Consider the following 19,614-nt stretch of genomic DNA (forward strand, 5'->3'; position numbering starts at 1 on the left):
TGCTCATCTGAGGTACATTAGCTCCTTTGAATTCAGTGAAATTACAGGAGGTGAGGGGCAGAGCCATAATCTTGAAAACTTTGCCTTAGAATAGCAATGTTCAACTGACATACATTTTAACTTAGTATTTCTCTCCTTCTTCCCAGCATATTTTATTTGCCGAAGATGCCACAGAGCACTGATAAACAATAGAGAGTCAACCACATAGTAAATAGCTTCAAGAAAATTGGAACGTACCTTCTGTACTTCTCTTAAGTAAAATTATATGCTTTCTGGAAGCTCATTTTTGCACAGAATCTACTCCATGCCTGGGAAACATTTCAGGATTTTACTCACAGTAGCTCAGTCTTTCTATTCTGGGACCAATTTGTTTTTCTCAGGTTTTGCATCCCTCATCTTTGCTTGCTGGATGGTCGGTCTCATGACAACATGTCCCAGGGTCCCATGGTCGGTCTCATAACAACATGAGGTTCGTGGGTCAGTTTGTAGCATTCTTTGGACTTCTTCCTTGGGAAGAAGTTACTCCTTATTTTTGCATGAAAATAGATTCCCACGTGACTGTGAATTCCTGTCTGAGCTATATGGAAATTCTTGCAGAGGTCAGAATGTAACTCCCTGTCAGGAACATTGAAGAAGGTCCAGAGAAAATCAACAAGAATGATTAAAGGCCTAGAGAACATGACCTATGAAGGAAGACTGAAAGAATTGGGCTTGTTTAGTTTGGAAAGGAGAAGACAGAGGGGACATGATAGCAGTTTTTAGGTATCTAAAAGGGTGTCACAAGGAGAAGGAAGAAAAACTGTTCTCCTTGGCCTCTGAGGACTGGACAAAAAGCAATGGGCTTAACTGCAGCAAGGAAAGTTTAGGCTGGACATTAGGAAAAACTTGCTAACTGTCAGGGTGGTAAAACACTGGAATAAAATGCTTAGGGAGGGTGTGGAATCTCCATCTCTGGAGATATCTAAGAGCAGGTTAGATAGGTATCTATCAGGGGTGGTGTAGACGGGACTGGGTCCTGCTGTGAGGTCAGGGGACTGGACTCGATGACCTCTTGAGGTCCCTTCCAGTTCTAGTGTTCTATGAGTCTATGATTCTATAACATTACATGTTAAATCTTCACTTCACTCTGTAAGTTCTGGACATTTCCAGTTCCAACCTACAAAATGGCCCAGTTTTACTCAAAACTCAGCTGAGGTTTGTTCTAAATGCCTCAAAAGCTTTCTATGAATTTGGCCCAGATTCCTTAAAGAACTCAGGAGTGGCTGTGACTTGAGTTTCAGATTTATGGTGAAAGTTTAACCAAGTAACCATGGTGGTCTGGATTTCATTACACGAGGTTTTCTGTTTTGCACAACTTTGCTGCACCAATTTTTTTTCAATACTAGATTTTTGAGTACTTCTTCACTGCTTACATATTATAATAGAACAGCATCTCCACTATCGTTAATATTAAGTATCACCTTCTGCTTAAAGGCTGACTATGCTAAGGGTACGTCTAGACTACAGGGTTTTGTCAACAGAAGTTTTGTCGACAGAGAGTGTCTAGACTACATTCAGTTCTGTCAACAAAGCAAGCTGCTTTGTCGACATAACAGTGTGGATGCAAAGGACAGTTTAGATGCAATAATGCCTTCTGTCGACAGAACTCGGTCGACAAAAGGCATTATTCCTCGTAAAATGAGGTTTACCAGCGTCGACAAAACTGCTGAGTTCTGTCGACGTTATGTCGACAGAACTCAGCAGTAGTGTAGACGCAGGTTTAGTTTTGTCGACAAAAGTCCGCTTTTGTCAACAAAACCCTGTAGTCTAGACACACCCTAAGTGTCTCTGATTCTCCACAAAGTTACCTCAACCACTCTGAATTCATCTCAGCTAGCATATGGCACCAACCCCCTCAGGGTATGTCTACACTACCCTCCTAGTTCGAAGTAGGAGGGTAATGTAGGCATACCGCACTTGCAAATGAAGCCCGGGATTTGAATTTCCCGGGCTTCATTTGCATAAGCGGGGAGCCGCCATTTTTAAAACCCCGCTGGTTCGAACCCCGTGCAGCGCGGCTACACGGGGCACGAACTAGGTAGTTCGAACTAGGCTTCAAATCCCGAGCTTCATTTGCAAGTGCGGTATGCCTACATTACCCCGCTAGTTCGAACTAGCGGGGTAGTGTAGACATATCCTCTCTGAGGAAATCACATTGATACAGTTATTGATGGTAAAGAGTTTAACTGCCTGGCACAAGCTTCACTGACATGCTGAAAAGAGCACTGCAGAAGCCAAAGAGTTTGCAAGCAGTGTGTGGCTTGATGCCTCAAGGTGGCACCCCATAGGCCCATTGAATATGAGTTGCCCCCCATACATTGTGAGTTTGAGCCCTACTCTTTGCAGTGTTCCAGGAGTGTGTGGTGTGTACTGTCCTCACTCCACACCTGCATGTCTTGCAGGGGACTTCTTTTGCCTGGAGATCAAAATTCTGGCTTTGGAAAAAAAATTTTAAGGTGCTTTAAAAACCAGATGGTGACACGTTTTACTTTAGAAGCACTGTTAAGGAAACCTCTTGGAACTATTTGGGGATGGATGAGTCAGAGATGAGGAATGGTGGTGGGTTGGGTGCCCTGTCCCCTTTTCAGCCTTCACCTCTTCAGGTTGTACTTTTACATGACTTTAGGCCTTGATTAGTGTAAGGAGTAATTCAAGCACTATGGTTTTCAAAGGAGATCAATGGAAGTATTATTCATCTTATTTTACATCTCTTTCTCTAACAAAGGAATGTCCTATATTGTTTTCCATCCCAGAAAGAAAATGAAGATGATGGTAAGATGATTGGGGATAAAGGATAGTCCCTCTAGCATAACTGTCTTTACAAGTGTACTCCTCTTTCTAATTAATTGTCTTTATGATCATGTTTTGGCTGTATGTCTCCCCTCTCTAGAAGATAAGACTTCTATCCTGTGGCTTCCAGCTACATTACAACTTATTATAATCACCTTCATTATAAGACAACCTCTTAATTATACTCAAAATACTTTGAACACAAGAGCAAAACTGTAATGAGACACATAGAGGGGTGTGTGTGTAGAGAGAGAAAATGTGCAGAAATGTATAGCAGTTTTTCCCAAGCCATTTACTGAGGGAATCTATCAAATGGCTTTGCCTTTTTCAGGGACACATTCTTTTCTACTTTCAACACATACACAGAAGATATGCAATAGTAACACAAAATTATATGCTTTCCATTTGGTGCTCTGCTTACTATCATCCAGAACTGTGGAGACCCATTGAAAGTTTGCAGGGGGCTGCAGTGACGCATTCAAATTGTGTGCCCTTCAGCCCCTGCCCTTTACTTCCCAGCCCGGCTCCTAAGCTCCTTGCGTGGCTCTCCCTAATTCCCTTAGGTTATGTCTACACAGCAGCATTATTAGGCATAACGTCAAGGTGCTGCTGAATTACTACCCAGTCCACGGGCTTAGTTTTAATGACAGTATACAGAGATTCTGTAGCACCTTAGAGACTACCCAAAAATATATAAAAACTTAAAAAACAACAAATAGTCTAGTAGCACCTTAAAGACTAACACAACATGTAGATGGTATCATGAGCATTCGTGGTTGTGCCCAGGAAAGCTCATGATACCATCTACATGTTTTGTTAGTCTTTAAGCTGCTACTAGACTATTTGTTGTTTTTTAAGTTTTTCTAGTTACAGACTAACTCGGTTACCCCTCTGAAGCTTCAAAAATATATAGATTATATCATGAGCTTTTGTAGGCACAACCCACTTCTTCAGATGACACATATGGAGCCCATATGTGTCATCTGAAGAAGTGGGTTGTGCCCACGAAAGCTCATGAAACAATCTATATATATTTTGGTTAGTCTCTGAGGGTATGTCTACACTACCACCCTAGTTCGAACTAGGGTGGTTAATGTAGGCAACCGAAGTTGCAAATGAAGCCCGGGATTTGAATTTGCATCTTGCTGGGCGCCGCCATTTTTAAATCCCCGCTAGTTCAGACTCCGTGCCCGCGACTACACGCGGCACGGGGAGTAGGTAGTTCAGATTAGGCTTCCTATTCCGAACTACCGGTACACCTTGTTCCACGTGTGCTCGGGTGCAGGCCTACCTGCGTAACTGGGCAAGGCCCTCAGTGCGGTAGCCCGTTACTCCCTGAGGGCCACTCATACTTTTCTCTTACTGGCGAACCAAGGGTCATGTCTCTGCGGCCCCTTGGGGAGAAGTCTCTGTAACCCCACCTTGGGGCCTCTGGGCCGTGGACCCCCCTAGTCTCTCTCTTAAGTTGTGCTATGCCTGAAAAGAATACAGTTCAGTTTCTGGTGGGGTAGGGGAACTCGGGCCCTCCCCCTCAACCAAGCTTCTGCCCAGGACCCTGAAGGGTAGGACACCTTCACACTACCCGAGTGGTGAGGTGTAGGTCGGCAACTCACCACCCCTTTTTGGGATATTCTCCACAGCTCCCCATCCTGGGATACTTCTTAGTAGGCCTAAATGCTCCTCTGATGCCCGACACTTGCCAGCTTCATCAGGGCGCTTACCCACCAAGTCTGGCGTCATCTTTGCTGGGGCAATGGTCCTTGGGTCACAGGTTTCTGTGGCTCCCAGGGGAGTCCTGATGTCCTGAAGCTGGACTTTGGCTCCTCTCCCAGGGAGCCTCCACACCCGCCCTCCCAGGTCTGCTCACCCGGCTCTGCAGGGGTTGGAGCTAGCCCCGTGTATGTTCGCCTGGGATGCTCCCTGCCCAGAATCTTTGGTGGTCCCCTCCTGGGGCTGCCAGCCAATGAGCGGCCCTCCCCACCATCCTGTGCCACCCCTGGCTTCCTCCAGCCTTCCGCCGCTGCACCTCCCCTCACTCGTCTCTATGCCGCAGCCTTGACGTGCTCCTCCCCCCACCTCAACTGTGCTGGCCTGGCTTTTAAACTATCTGCAGGGCCGCCGGAGCATGCACAACAGTGCCAGACGTTGCCATGTGGCTCGTCTCCTATCACCGGAGCCACCTATGCATTCTCGCCTTCAGGAGGGGATGGGCTCGCCCCATCACAAGGACCATTGTTGTGTTTTTACGATTTTTTTAGTTACAGACTAACACTTCTGAGGCTAGTGTACAGAGGCTGTGTGAGCTCTGGGAACTGCTCCTTGATGATGTGAAGTTTCACCATAACGGTCCCCAAAACTACAAAATCTAAAAATATACAGTTGCTCTTTTTGAAAACATTTTTACTTGCTTCCTTGATCTTGGAGCTTCAGAAACCTCAGCTAACAACATTTGATAGCATTGAAATCATAAATACATTTAGATTGGCAGTCACTGACATAGTCCAACACCTAGCAAAGAAATTATTCTTTTCAGTTTCTCAAAAGCTTAGTCAGTTTCTCAGCTGTCAGGATGAGAAGGTGAAGCAAAAAGGTGGGTTAGTTATAATTGAATGCCTGAGTGTCCCCTCTCGGAGGATCTTGAAAATATTTTCATTAAGGGAAAATGTTTCATAATATACCATTATAACTGGACCATTCAACAAATCAGGTTTAGCTTTTTTGGCTGCAAACAAAAAGACTGCAAGAGAGATTACCTTCCTTTGACACTTTGTTTTTAAGGATTGAATGCCCAATCATTCAAGAATGAAAACATACTTCTGTCATCCTGCTGTTCAAGTACAGGGATTCTGGAGTAATGTGTACCTGTTTGCTTTCCTTTTCTTGTCCCTGTTTTCTCTTACTGCTCAGTGCACTTCATTTCCTGAAAAATAAGTCCCGAAACTGCCTCCCTCATGCAAACCTTGAAGCTTCTCTTCTAATTTCACAGGAGAACTGAGATCCTTCAGATTTTCTTTTGAAAGAGCTGCTGAGTTTTTACATATCATCTGATCCACTCAATAGATGTGGTAAGACCCTGAACTTTTAATATCACAGTTCTAACATACGATGTGGTGGTATTGTGTTTGTTGTTGTTACTGGGTTGGATTGATTTTTGACTGTTTCTGAAATGAAAAATGTTGAACTATTCGCTGATGATGATTATTATTAAAATTCTATTATTTCAAAGCATTTTTAAATTTCCTTCAGAATTGTTGTACAGGCAACCCCCTATACCAAAAAAGCAAAAGAAGCCATAAAAAAGACAAGAATGTGCAAAGCACTTTATTTTTTTAGAGTGACTAACAGAATATAGAAGCTCAGAGATAACTGTGCATAATTTTTCTTATTGAGTCTGCAAAAAAAAAAAAACCTCAAAAAAACCCTACATAAATAAATTACAATTATTTGGATATGTATTAACTTATGTTCTTATGTTCTTAACTTTAGGGAAAAAAATAAAAATAGGCAAAAAAGTGACAGTGCAGCCACCAGCAAAAGTTTGGCCTCAATTGTAATGCCCTCAAAAATTTTGTTGCAAGAACCTCTGCACTTAATAATATTTTCAATAAATTCAGAGGGGTAGCCATGTTAGTCTGTTACAAAAAAACCTTAAAAAGCAACAAATAGTCTAATAGCATCTTAAAGACTAACAAAACATGTAGCTAGTAACATGAGCTTTCGTAGGCACAACCCATTTTGAAATCATTCAAAATTAATTCGAAATAATGGAGCACTTATTTCGAATTTGGTAAACCTCATTCCACGAGGAATAATGCCAAATTTGAAACAGCTATTTCAAAATAAGTGCTGTTTAGACACTTATATCGAAATAGGGGGCCATCAGCCTTCCCAGAGTGCCCTGGTGGCTACTCCAGCCTCAACCAAGAATACTCCTCTCCCTCCTCATTCCCCAGAGCCCTTATAGGGGTTGACGCTGGCCACAGTGCTTGTGCCAGCTCCAAGCCTGCTAGCCCAGAGCCAGCAGTCATTGCCCTGACCCAGTGGCCCCAAAACATGAGCCAGCAAGCCACTGGCAGCCAGCCCTCCACCGCTCGCCACGAGCAGTCTGCCAGCTCCCAGGAGCCTGCCAGGGCCCAGAGAATGTGGGCGCCTTCCTATTTCTGGGTGGAGATCATGGACCTTATTTAGGTTTGGGGGGGATGCCCCCAACATCCGTGATCTCCTCACTAGATGGAGGAACGCAGCCATCTATGGCAGGATAGCTGCCAGCCTGGCCACCAAAGGCGACATGCGAACCTAGGAGCAGGTTTGTATGACAATCAAGTTGGTCCGGCAAGACCCCCAACCCTGAGCCCTGAGCTTCTCCTGCCCCTTATTCCCCTTGCTTCCCCCTTCCAGCTCCCTCCTCCCAGGTTTTCCCCTCCCCTCTCCCACCCTCTCTTCTCCCGCCTCCTTTCCCCAGTCTCACCATAGTTTCATCCCCCCCCCCCCAGTTTTGTTAAATAAAGAGAGTTTGTGTTCATGAAAATACATGTATTGTATTTGACATCAGGAAGGGGGGTTAGGGAGGGGTAAGTGGAAAGACGTGAGGGAGGAATGAGGCACAAGTCCCCAGTGGGGCACACCAAGAAGGTTCTTAGTGCTCCTCAGGGTGGAAGCTCTCCCGCATGGCCTCCTGGATACTGACAGCCCCTTGATAGACCTCCCAGATGGCAGCCTGCAGAAAGTGCAGTCAGGCTTTCAGCAACGCATCCATGAGAAGTACCAGAGTGCCCAGGGGCAGCTCTGGCTCCATGCTGCAGAGTGCTGTGGTGTCCTGAGTAAGATCAACCAGAGCAAAATGCTTTGCTGTCCCCCATCAAAGTAGGCAAGCAAGCAGGGAAAGCTGAGAATTGGCTGTCCGGGGGGGAGGAGGGGGCTGTCCCTTTAAGCACAGGCCTGAGATAGCCTCAGGCAGCAGCCACACAAAGTAACTCCTGACCTGATGCCCTTCCAGACCTGCTTCCGGTGGGCCTTAAATATGATTCAATGTCCACTCAGTGTGGATGTGCTATTTCGATATAGCAAAAAGCTATTTCGAAATGCATTTTGTGTGTAGACGCATTATTTCAAAATAGTTAATTCAAAATAAGTTATAACACAGTAGTGTAGACATACCCCCAGTCATTATCTGAAATCATCATGAGATTGAGAATCCATTCCTTTTTTTGGTAGTTTCTTCCAATGGTTGATCATCTTTATTGTTAAACATTTGTGTCTAATTTCTGGGTAGAGTGCGGAGCTTGAATTCAAAAATACTAAATTATATTCCCTGTGCTGCAATTGACTCACTCTGTGTTGATAAGCAATACACTTACTTTTGAAGTGTTTGTTTCCCCATTTACAAAATGAAGGCGTTGATACTTTGGGTGCTGTGAAGCATAATTCATTCATCTTCCTAAAAAAGCACGTTGGCATCTATGGCTGGAAGATCCAAAGTGAAATAATCATCTATATTTATATTTAGTGATGATTCTTTTTGAAATGTAGTGGTGTTCTAGATCTTTTCAAGGTAGGTTTTATTAATAGTGACATTATGCTTACCGATCTTGTTAAAAAAAACTTTAAAAACAGCAAATAGTCCTGTAACACCTCAGAGACTAAGAAAACATGTAGATGGTATCATAAGCTTTCATGGACACAACCCACTTCTTCAGATGACAAGTCTTGTTAAGAGAGTGCACGTGATGAAAGCTGTAATGTCAGTGGTTCTGGAAAGAACCTAGTGCAGCAGCTGTGCTTTAGTGACAGCAACTACAGTGAAAAATGAAGGTTGATTGCAATTTGGTTTCCACCTGTTGTTACTGGTGAGAAAGACGGTGTCTTCAAGGCACTTGGCAGCAAGTTACATAGGCAGAAGAGGCTTTGGTTCCTTTTTTCCTTTTTATTTGGTGTGCAAGGATCAATATTTTGGGTTTCATTTTTCTTTTTTTCTTTTTTTTATTCTCCCAAACTAATTATTATAAAATACAGCTTTTTTAGAATATTGTGTTTCCGTCCACTTATGAATACTTCGAGATTATTTGTTAGACACTACAATAATTGTCATGGCAAAAATTGCTCATTAAAGATTACATCATAAACTGCTTCTGTTCTATTCTTCATAAAACTTAACTTTTTTTGAATGTTGATTTGACCTCAGAACACAATCTTAATGCCAAACATTGACTGCCTCTGACTTCTCTCATCCCTCATCAGAAGCACTGCCAGGGCATTGAAAGGATGCTGATGTTTCATTCTTAGTGCAAGCTCACCTCAGTTAATGTTTTACGAAACAAAAAACAGGACAATGTAGCACTTTAAAGACTAACAAGATGGTTTATTAGGTGATGAGCTATCGTGGGCCAGATCCACTTCCTCAGATGTTTTACAGGTTAGTTGCCTTGAGGCCTGAGAGAAGGAATTTTTAGCTTGTAGCTCAGAAGCTTGTTGCTTGAAGTGGCAAAAAATTGCACATAATTCTGAGACGTGTACACAGTAAGTCTGTGTCACCGTGGTAACCATTTGCACCTGCAAGCATGAGTCACAGAGCAGAGGAATTGCAGTGCAATATTGTACTCTTCATGGAGCACTGAAAATTTCTCGTAAACAAACCCATATAGATGTGAAAATATCTTTTATTTTAACATTCCAGCTGCTTTGTGGACATCAATAGAGCACCTAGATCTATCTAACCCAATCATCTCAGCCCAAAATCTCTGCCAATTTATATTAGCCAAGGGTCTGACCCCTCGTTTCCAATTTAATCCATTTTATACGACAGCTGTCACTGTGATACCTGATTGCTTCCATGTAAGAAACCAAGAAAGATCTGTCTCTATCAATACACATAGAACATTATGGTGTTCTGGGCTGTTGGGTACTTTCCTAAATTTCAAAACACGAAATAGTCTTTCTTTGGTATATGTGTATATCAGAAATAAGGTAACAGTTCAGATTATTTAAAAACTCTTATGATGACTACCAAATGAAGTATGCTTATAAACTGCCTTTTTCTCTTGCAAAAGTCCTCATAAAATAATAATATTAGTGGTTTTGTAAACATGCATTTGATTCTTATGGGGCAGATTCTTCCTTGGTATACATTGTCGTCAGTGGAGCAATGCCAATTAACACCAGCTGAGACTCTGGCCTTATTAGCTTTAACAATAACACTCGCTTCTTCTGTAGCACCTTTCATCCCAGGAACTTAGTGATTTATAAACATTAATTAAGGCTCACAACACCCCTGTGACGTATTTAAGTGTTGTTGTTCCTAGGGCTGTGTGAAATATTCATGACAAAATTGGAGGCTCTAAAAGATCTTAGCAATCCCACAGAATTCAAATAATTGATGGTGGAAATAAATGTTACATTCACGGCTTTAAAGTTTCCATAGTGTGTGTGTGTGTGTGTGTGTGTGTGTGTGTGTGTGTGTGTGTGTGACTTCTTGTGGTACTTTTTTCCATTGTTGGAAGTGGATTGACAGGGATGAAGCCTTATTGTATTCTTTCAGATTCCCTGATGGCCTGACTCTGCCCCATGTTCTCAATGAGATATTAAAATCCATACTGACTCGTTTGTTTTGGCCTACATAGGAGCAAAGAGCTGCTTCCAAATAATGGCTGATGGGGGAACAGGCCTGTCAACCACCACAAACACTAGTCAGAATATCAGGCCAATAGCTCTTTGCCCCAGAAAGAAAACAGTGTACCACTGGAACTTGAAGCTACCATATTGTTGGACATTTTGGATGTTTTTCGAAGGTCTGATGGCATCTAGGGAAGGTTATATTTTCTGGACATTCATTGGGCCCTCTGGGCACACAATTCTAAGGACAGATGGAGAGATTCAGCCTGCCCCATACTTAAAGAATAGACACATAGTAAGTCCCATTTTCAAAAGTGACTTAGGCCCTTAGGCGCCTAAGTCTTATTTGAAATCCCTTCTTGTTGCTGCAAGGATCTTCTTTGCCTGACCCTATCCTGGAAAAAACTTAGCATTCAGTCTTTCAGGTACAACAGGGGTGTAGCGAGACATGTTGATGGTCCATTAAAGGGAAACCACTATCTCAGGAACATTATACAATCAAGACTTCTCAGTAAACACACATATACAATGGAGACAGCTCAGCGGAAGCAGTAGTAAAAAATCTTTACAGTAAGCTGGAAGAAACTATAAAAGAGGGGAAGTGACATCATGACTTGGCCTCATTCTCCCCACAACTCAACACTTGGAAATACGTCTGTAGGACAAAGACTTTGAACCTGGAGTAGGGTGGTCCTGGGCTGGAAGGTAGTTCTAGCCAATGTAGTAAAGAGCTGTGACCTGTTTGTGCCATCTATCTGGGTGAACACTGCTTGATTTAAATCCTGTCTAGTCTATAGAACTCAGACTGCACATTTATATTTGTTTCTTAGGTAACCTGTTTTGATAGCTACACTTGCTACTTATGCTCACTTAAAATCTGTCTTTCTGTACTTCATGAATCTATTTTGGTTGACATGCTAGGGAAATCTCAGCGCAGTTTCCTAGGACTAGTATGTGTCCTCTCTGTACTGAAGAAGGAGGCAACTGGGTAATGAACTTACACCAGTCAGGCTTCTGACCAATACAAGACAGTGTAGTTCTGGGATGTAAGGCTGAGGATCTAGGAGGAATGGGTTGGAGCCTCTTTGGTTTTGGTTCATGAGTGGCTGGGAGATCGTTCATGTACCTCAGTTGGGTGTGTGCCTGTCAGTGTAAGTGCAGCGGCTCTCAGAGGCTTAAATCTTGGAAATAGCATCACAGAGGGAGAAGGGTCCCACAATCTGGCTTGCCCCCTGAGAACTCCATCAAAGGGAAATTGAGTAAAAGCCAGCCTTTTCCCTCAAATAGTTTTGGTATAAAAAACTGGTATTTTCTGTCAGAAAAATATTTAGTTGGAAAATTCCCAACCAGCTCAAGTGTGAAGGCCATTTAGAGCCATGTAGATAACACAAAGTAGCCTTAGAATATTAAAGAATCTGTGCCCTCGTGTTCTATCTCGTTGAACTTGTTTGATGGGCATCTGATCCAAGAGTTTGGACTGAGAGAGAAGATCCCGATAAAAGCATATGAAGCAACATGGACAACTTCTGCTTTTCTTATTTTCTCTGCCTTTCCCCGTGGCTTTTCTAAAAAAAGATATCAAGATTGGCTTCTGTCCCACTTCCACTGAGCATTTTTTCTGAGCATGTACAGAAGTGCAAATGTATTACCCCCTGTCTGGGATTTCATATGCAAGTGGAAGTTTGGAGACATAAAATGGAATAGTTCTATTTTGAATGCTATTATACAATGTTTATGTGGTTTCTCCCTTCCCCCTGCCCAGAACTAATGATATGCTTTATGGATGGATAAACTGAAGTGCAGCAGGTTCAGTGAGTTGCTGAAGGTCACAGAGCAAATCTTCAAATTAGAATAGAATTCAGGTTCTCACTACCGCTCCTTGGCTAAAATGCTTACTGCTTACAGCTGAAAGATCAAGAATACACATCTGCAAGTAACTTAAGGTTTCATTGCTCAGAGAAAGGCAGACTTTAATTAGGAATGACCCCAAGCAGCAATATTTAGATTCTGATAAGGGTTTGGCTTTCAGACATCCAGACTCAGAGTTTGACGTTATTGAGGGTTTGGACCTATTTATACCTGGTGATTTACCTTGTTAACTATCTCAGGCACATCAGTATTTAACTTGGGAACCTAAAAGGCTGAATGTCTCTGAGGCAAGATGTAGGTCTGCTGATTGTCCTAGAAGAAGAAATCCTCCACCCCCTTAAAATGTAGTTATCAAAGCAAGGTCTCAAAATAAGTCTTATGTTGCTTTAGAAAATCTTGGATAATACCATAGTAGAGTCTGTTCTGTATGCTGGACAGGAAGGGACACCGTGAAGTTACCTTGCCTGTTCATGTTGAATCACATTGGAAGGTTGGGAATTCAGGGGTGGAGGTAATTAAATTTCTTACAGGTACTGTCCTATCACAATCTGTCTCCCCTTGAAGAAGGTCTTAGAGCAGGGGTTGGCTGTGATACAACAGTACTTGTAAGAAATTTTAGTGTGGGGAGTTCATGACAGAGGCTTGGGGGGGAGAGGGTGATGGTGCAGGAGTTAGGGCAGGACCTAGGGATGTGGGGAGGGGTGCAAGAGTCAGAGGTGTATAAGGGGCTCAGGGCAGAGGGTTTGAGTGTGGGGGTGCAGGAGTTAGGGCAGGAGCTAGGGACTTGGGGGTGCAGGAGTCAGGATTAGGGTGTAGGAGGGATTTAGGATATGTGGTTAGGGCGTGGAAGGGTGCAGGAGGCAGGGCAGATGGTTGAGACTGTGGGGTAGAGTGCGGGGGGCACCTGAGTTCAAGTTAGGGATATCTTACTAGGCCAAGCCACTACAGCTGGGCAGCCATGGTCGGATGAGGGCCTGGGCCTGGATCGGGGCCACTGCAGCGGGAGAGGGGACAAACAAGGATCACTGCAGCTGGATCATGGCTGGTTCTGCCTCCCCTCCTGCTCTCATCACAGCAGCACTGAGGCTGCCACTAGATTATATAGATAAATTACCAGTGTAATTTATCACCTGGATATAGGACGCTGACAAGACACCAGCTCTGGCACAGGTTGGACCTCCCTGGTCTGGCACCCTTAGGGTCTGACTGGTCCTGAACAAGGGAGTTTGCCAGACCAAAGATTTCAGGGCTCTCTGAGAAGCTCCTGCCAGCTCCCCTCCTGGCCACCAGCCCTGGCCTGCTGGCTGGCTCGGCTGCTGGGCTGCACTCTTGGACCCTTGTCCCACCTGTCAGGTTCCACTCCCTGCCCTTGGGACTGCCAGCTGCTGGATTCCCAGCAGACAGCCGCTGGGGCTCTCTTGTCCTGCTGGACCACTATGTTGCCGGACCAGAGTGTCCTGGACCAGAGAGGTTCAACCTGAATTATGAATTGCAATAGCCGCCCTCTTTAGACCTATGTTCGCTGTGCTCTTTCTGCAGCTCCAGTAATCTAGCCTCGGTGCTTTTTTTAGGCATGATTCTGTAATGAAACAAAAATATGGCAGTACAACCTCAGAGTTATGAACACTTCGTGAAGGGAGACTCTAATTCTGAAGAAAATGACATGGTTCTTTCAAAAGTTTACAACTGAACATTGACTTAATACAGCTTTGAAACTTTACTATGCAGAAAAAAATGTTGCTTCCCTTTTTTCATAGTTTACGTTTAACACATAGTTTAATGTATTGCTTTTTTTCCATCTCTGTAACTGCTTGATTGAGTACTTCTGACGCCAAGTGGGGTGTGTGGCTGACTGGTCAGTTCATAACTCTTCTTTACTGTAGTTAATTTTTCATCCAATAATGTAACGTACAGGCTGCTCTCACTGTGTCCTTACTTGCTGTAGAGTGAGACGTACGTCAGGAGCTGCAGTCAAGTACAGCTATGTCTTTAAATAGAGAGAGGCAAATTTGATCTTGTAACTATATAGCATGTCACTAGACTAATGGCATAAGAGTGGGAAAGATAAATGTTTTAAACCCATTTGGAATTATGTACAACAATGAAAAAGAATGTTGGCTATCAATTCTCTGATTGAAAACTACCTACCACTGAAAGTTGCGTTTAGCCATATCCTTTACAATCTGCCCTATATGTAGAACAATTATAAATACTCAGTCTGAGCAATTCTTACCCTCCTGTGACAGCTTATTTTAGGCCTTTTTGGTACTCAGGGATGATGATTTTACTTGGTACAGTGGGCAGAAACAATGTATTATAAGAACAGCCAGACTTCCAAGGTGTATTTTCAAACTGAAGCAAATCTAATAAATGTATAAAGACTTAATTTCCAGACTTCTAAGGAGTCACTGCATAGATTATAGCTAGTATATGTTTAAAGTACAGCTCAGTGCAAGTTATTAACCCAAATGTAAATGGGCAGAATATATTAGGTTTTATTATTGTCTCTTATGTTATGTGTGTAACCCTTCTGCCAGGTAGCGCCAGGAGCAGCCAGGTCCGGATTCAATATCTATGGGTTCATTTTTATCCCTACCACACAGAACTGGCTCAAACCCACACCCAGTAACCTGAGAAATTCACACAACATCCCTGGGCACCTCTGAGAGGAAGTACTTCCCCACTTGCAAGCACAGAATCTGAGCATAAAAAGGAAACTTTTAATGAAAGAGGGAAATAAGTAAAATGGCACTAACTTGGGAAAATACCACAGACAGAGTTCATAACCAAACCACGAGTGAACATCCCCACTCAAGTAGATTGAGCAATGTCCTTTGCCTCTCAGGCTCTTAAGCCCAGCAATGTAAGGATCCCATTCACATGCCCAACCTCTCTCTATACCCCACTCACAGTGGCTGCCCTTGGTCAGGGCAGACCAGAGCTCAGAGGTGATTTTCAGACCTCACCTCCCATCCTTGGGGAGTGGGGTAAGAGGTATCTCACCCACTTCATTGGCCACTCACTGCTGCTCCTGCCAGCCGCTCCTGCTGACCACCTACTGCCGCTCTCACCAGCCTCCTGCCAGCCGCTTGCTCCTGCCAACCGCCCTGCTGGATGCCTGCTGCCACTCCCACCGGCTGCTTGCTGCTTGCTTTTGTCAGCGGCCCTGCTGGTTGCCTGCTCCACTCCCACCAGCTGCCTGCCAGCCACTTACTCCTACCAGCCTTCCTGCTGGCCTCCTGCTGCCACTCCTGCCAACTGCCTGCTGGCCGCTTACTCCAACCAGCCACTCTGCTGCCTGCCTGCTGCCAATAGGTTTGGATCTGGGCCAAACCTAATGATTTCAACTCTCTGTGATTCCAGCTTCTCAGTGACTTCAGCTCATAACCCACAGTGCAGGCCAGCAAAAAATAAAGGGACTCCTTATGGAGTCTGTTTTAGTTCTATCATTAGAATGGAGGGGAAGGGGGGAGAAACAGGTTGAACTGTTTCTATATGAACAGCATATAGCCTGCTGGTTCAGAGCTCTGCTTCCCCCTACCCCAATCCAATCCACTTGAGTCTGGACAGGAAAGACTTGTCCATCTGAGATTCTTTAATGACAGTGTCTCTCCTGCAAGCACTGGTAGTCATATTTCACAATTCCTACATTTAGGATTAACCTCATTTGTGACCCCACAACAGCCAAATTAGTTACAGTAGGCATAATGCCATTCTAAAAATTGACTATCTATCAGGCCTATAGCACTGACTGAACTGGATTTACATAAGCACACTCAGGATTCCTTTCCCAATCCAGCATGAACTGTATTTACATAACAACAGTTGAACACCTTTAAGGGTGTGTCTAGACTACTGAATTTTTTTCGAAAAAAGTGGCCTTTTTTCGAAAAAACTGCACCTGCATCTAGACTGCTGTCACGTTCTTTTGAAATTAAATTGAAAGAACGTGGCAGGTTTTTTTGAAATTGGTAAACCTTACTTTTACCAGGAAGAACACCTTTTTTCAAAATAGCTCTTTCGAAAAAAAAGGTGTTCTTGAATGCAAACAGGGATTTTTCGAAAGAGAGCATCCAGATTCCCTGGCTGCTCTCTTTCGAAAAAGCGATTTGCTTTTTCAAAACCCTTGTGGCTGTCTAGACGATCTCTTTCGAAAGAGGCTTGTAGTCCAGACGTACTCCTACAGGGCTAAAGAACCCAGTGAGCATAACTATACCCAGGATCCCTTTCCCCTTCCAGCTGGCTGCATTGGAAGCAGTGATTCAGACCCTGCTTACATCTTGTTGTTGTATGTTATTTATTGTGTGGTAGTATCTAGGAGTCCAAGCCAGGGCCCAGGCCCTGTTTCCCTAGGTGCTGTACAAACACAGAACAGAAAGACAGTCCCTGCCCCCAAGGAACTCACAGTGTAAGCATAAGAGATGGGGAAGTACAAAGCAACAATGAGATCATCTTGTCGAAAATGTGTAGACTAGACCAACCCATAGGGTGGGGAATGAGATGGATCACACAAGCTGAGTGAACAATGTGATGGTGGAAAATGTCATATCAGTGCCATAATAACTGGAGAAGGGGGGGTGCTTGCATGTCTGTGTGAATATGTACATGGGATGGTGTTTACTTAGGCAGACAGGAAGGGTGGAGTGAAGCTGAAATGAAGATTAGCATGGGGAAAGGACAAGGGAAGGACTGCAGCACATAGCCAGTCTGACTCTCTCTGCTTTGGCTGCCCCTTGCTGGTGTAGTTTCAATGGGCTAGTTTCACTGAAGCCCTACTGTAATGCTTTGGCTCCAGTTCTGCTGTCAGTGGAACTGTCCACTAAGGAGTACTGCCTCGCTATGAAAAATTGCCAGGGCAACCTGTACTGCTCCACTCCCCCTTCAATGCAGGAAAATCCACATTGCAGAAATTAACTGGGGAAGCAATATGCCTGCAAAATGCTCCCTACGCAGAAATGAATAGAGAAGGGCTTTTGGTTTTTATTAATATGGAAAATAGGATGAAATACTTGGCTATTTTTGCCAGTAAATAAATATGAATGTACTGATTTTTATGGGCCCAAGAGGTGAAAGATAATTGAAATTCTATTGGATTTCCACCCTGTTAGATGCACACTTGTACTGTTTTCAACCCTTCTGCTTGCACTGAAAACAAGGTCCTCCCATTAGTATGACAGAGATCTAGAAATAACTGCAGTCTCATCAGGAATTTGAGTATCCAGCTGGGATTTCAAATCACAGTGCCAGAGAGCAAAGGGTAGTGCATTAAAGCAAAATCCTCATTAGTGAATTGAGCCTCCACTTCAGCTCATGGGAGGTATGATTTGTTTATGCTACATGAACATGATAAGAGAGGAAGAAAGAAATAAGCAAAACACTAAGAATTCCACACTAAAAAACAAGCATCTCCAATAATTTGCTGAGGAGGTGTCTGATACCATGGCTATGTCTAATAAATGCCTCAGCTTGGTCATTGACACAGTAACTTTGTTGACTCTACCCCAAATTTGAGAGTTTGTCACTGGAATATGTCTGTCTGTCTGTCTATCTGACTCTGTTTTGCAGAAACTTTCCAGGTTTTCATATGTGGTGGGTTTTTTCCCCCCACAGTGGAACAGAACGAAACCTTTCAAACATTTTTGTGAAACAGAATTGTGTTTGATTTTTTTTTTCAAATTGTTTCAGCCTTGTTGTAGCCACATTGGTCCCACAATATTGGAGACAAGGTGGACAAGGTAATAACTTGGGAAGTTCATTGAAAAAAAGATATTACCACACTCACCTGGCCTCTCTCATTTTTCAAATTGGAAAGCTTTCAAGTCTCTCTCTCTCTTTCTTTCACTTTCTTTCTTATCAGACACGACCTGAAAACTCTTGATCAAAACAAACAAAATATCTTCCAGATGGAAACTGAAACATCTCCATCAAACATTAGGCTTCAACCAAATTTAATTTAGTAGCAATATTTTTCTGGCCAGCTCCAGGCTAAGTTATGCAGTATACTGTGAGCATTAAAGTCTTCAGAGACCACCTTCCTTTGCCTATGTCAGCAAGGAATGCTGACTTTTATGAACCCGGTTCAAAACAATTGGTTTCTCAATAACTACAGCCATTCCTCATTGTCTGACCAGGCAATGGGGGCTGACAGTTTGGCCAAGCTTTGCTGCTGCCTCTTGAAGGAACAATAAGAAAAAAAGAAACACAGCAGGCTCAGTGATACCCTTCCTCTATGCAGATTAACTCAAAGGAGCTGCAGCTCAGCAATTAGGAGAATAGTATATTTTCCTCAGGGTTAAGCATACTGGAGGCTTGACACTTGGCAGCTAGAACATTCAATGCAATGAGGTTAGTTGTGGGGAACTCCTACAGGGAATTACCATTGGACAAATTAAGTGGCGGGGGAAAAACAAAATCTGTTATTTGATACATGCAACATATTTCAGTTCCCCAAATTAATCAGATGTGGGTCAAAGACCTGGAGATGTTGGGTTCCTTTGCGGAGGTGGTAGCCTAGCTGGACTGGGAGCATTGCCTCTAGTGAAGGCTGCACAACCCTTCCATACAAATCCATAAGGAGTAAATGGCCTGATCTTGCACTCATTGAAGTCAATGACAGAGCTCTTTTACTTCAATGGTGCAAGATCCAATGAGGCTGTCTGAATATAATGATCACAGAAGTGGATAGTATCTAAACCACAAAATGATCTTGGTTATGCTTTAACCTTGGACCAGATGGCTAACTGCAGCGAGGAGATACTATTTTCTGGGTATGTCTACACTACCCCCCTAGTTCAAACTAGGGGGGTAATGTAGTCATTCGGAGTTGCAAATGAAGCCCGGGATTTGAATTTCCCGGGCTTCATTTGCATGATGCCGGCTGGCGCCATTTTTAAATGCCGGCTAGTTTGGACCCCGTGCCGCGCGGCTACACGCGGCACGGACTAGCTAGTTCGGATTAGGCTTCCTATTCCGAACTAGCTGTACACCTCACTCCAGTGGCCCCTTTCGTCTCCTGTATGATGTCTCTGCATGCTGCCATATCCCTCCTGAAGTCTGATGCTACCTTATTGGCATAATGCTGTGGTCAGATGCCTTCCACTTGTAAGCTGTCTGCATTGTAGGCCCAGATGCTGCGAGCAGTGTGTGTCTAGGGTTCCCACTGATACGCAGCATGGGCAGGGTTCATTGTGGCAGAACACTTCAGAATGTGGTGCTTTTTTACAGCCTTCCAGATCAGCCAATGCTAACTCCTACCAGAAGCAGTGAGAAGCGTATTCCACCTCTTCATCTCTTAGGACCAGAGCACTG

The 19,614-nt window shown here is 43.7% G+C and overlaps 1 long non-coding RNA gene across 1 annotated transcript in view; it reads left to right on the top strand.

Moving 5' to 3' along the window:
- Positions 1–5,763: 5,763 nt before the first annotated feature.
- The window catches only part of LOC142830374 (uncharacterized), a 69,088-nt gene continuing 55,237 nt past the window's right edge, over positions 5,764–19,614 (top strand). Inside the window, exon 1 of the long non-coding RNA XR_012905561.1 lies at positions 5,764–5,894. This is a non-coding gene — a long non-coding RNA (uncharacterized LOC142830374). The remainder of the gene's footprint in view (positions 5,895–19,614) is intronic.

Source organism: Pelodiscus sinensis, chromosome 8 (assembly GCF_049634645.1).
Source record: "Pelodiscus sinensis isolate JC-2024 chromosome 8, ASM4963464v1, whole genome shotgun sequence".
Taxonomy (NCBI): domain Eukaryota; kingdom Metazoa; phylum Chordata; order Testudines; family Trionychidae; genus Pelodiscus; species Pelodiscus sinensis.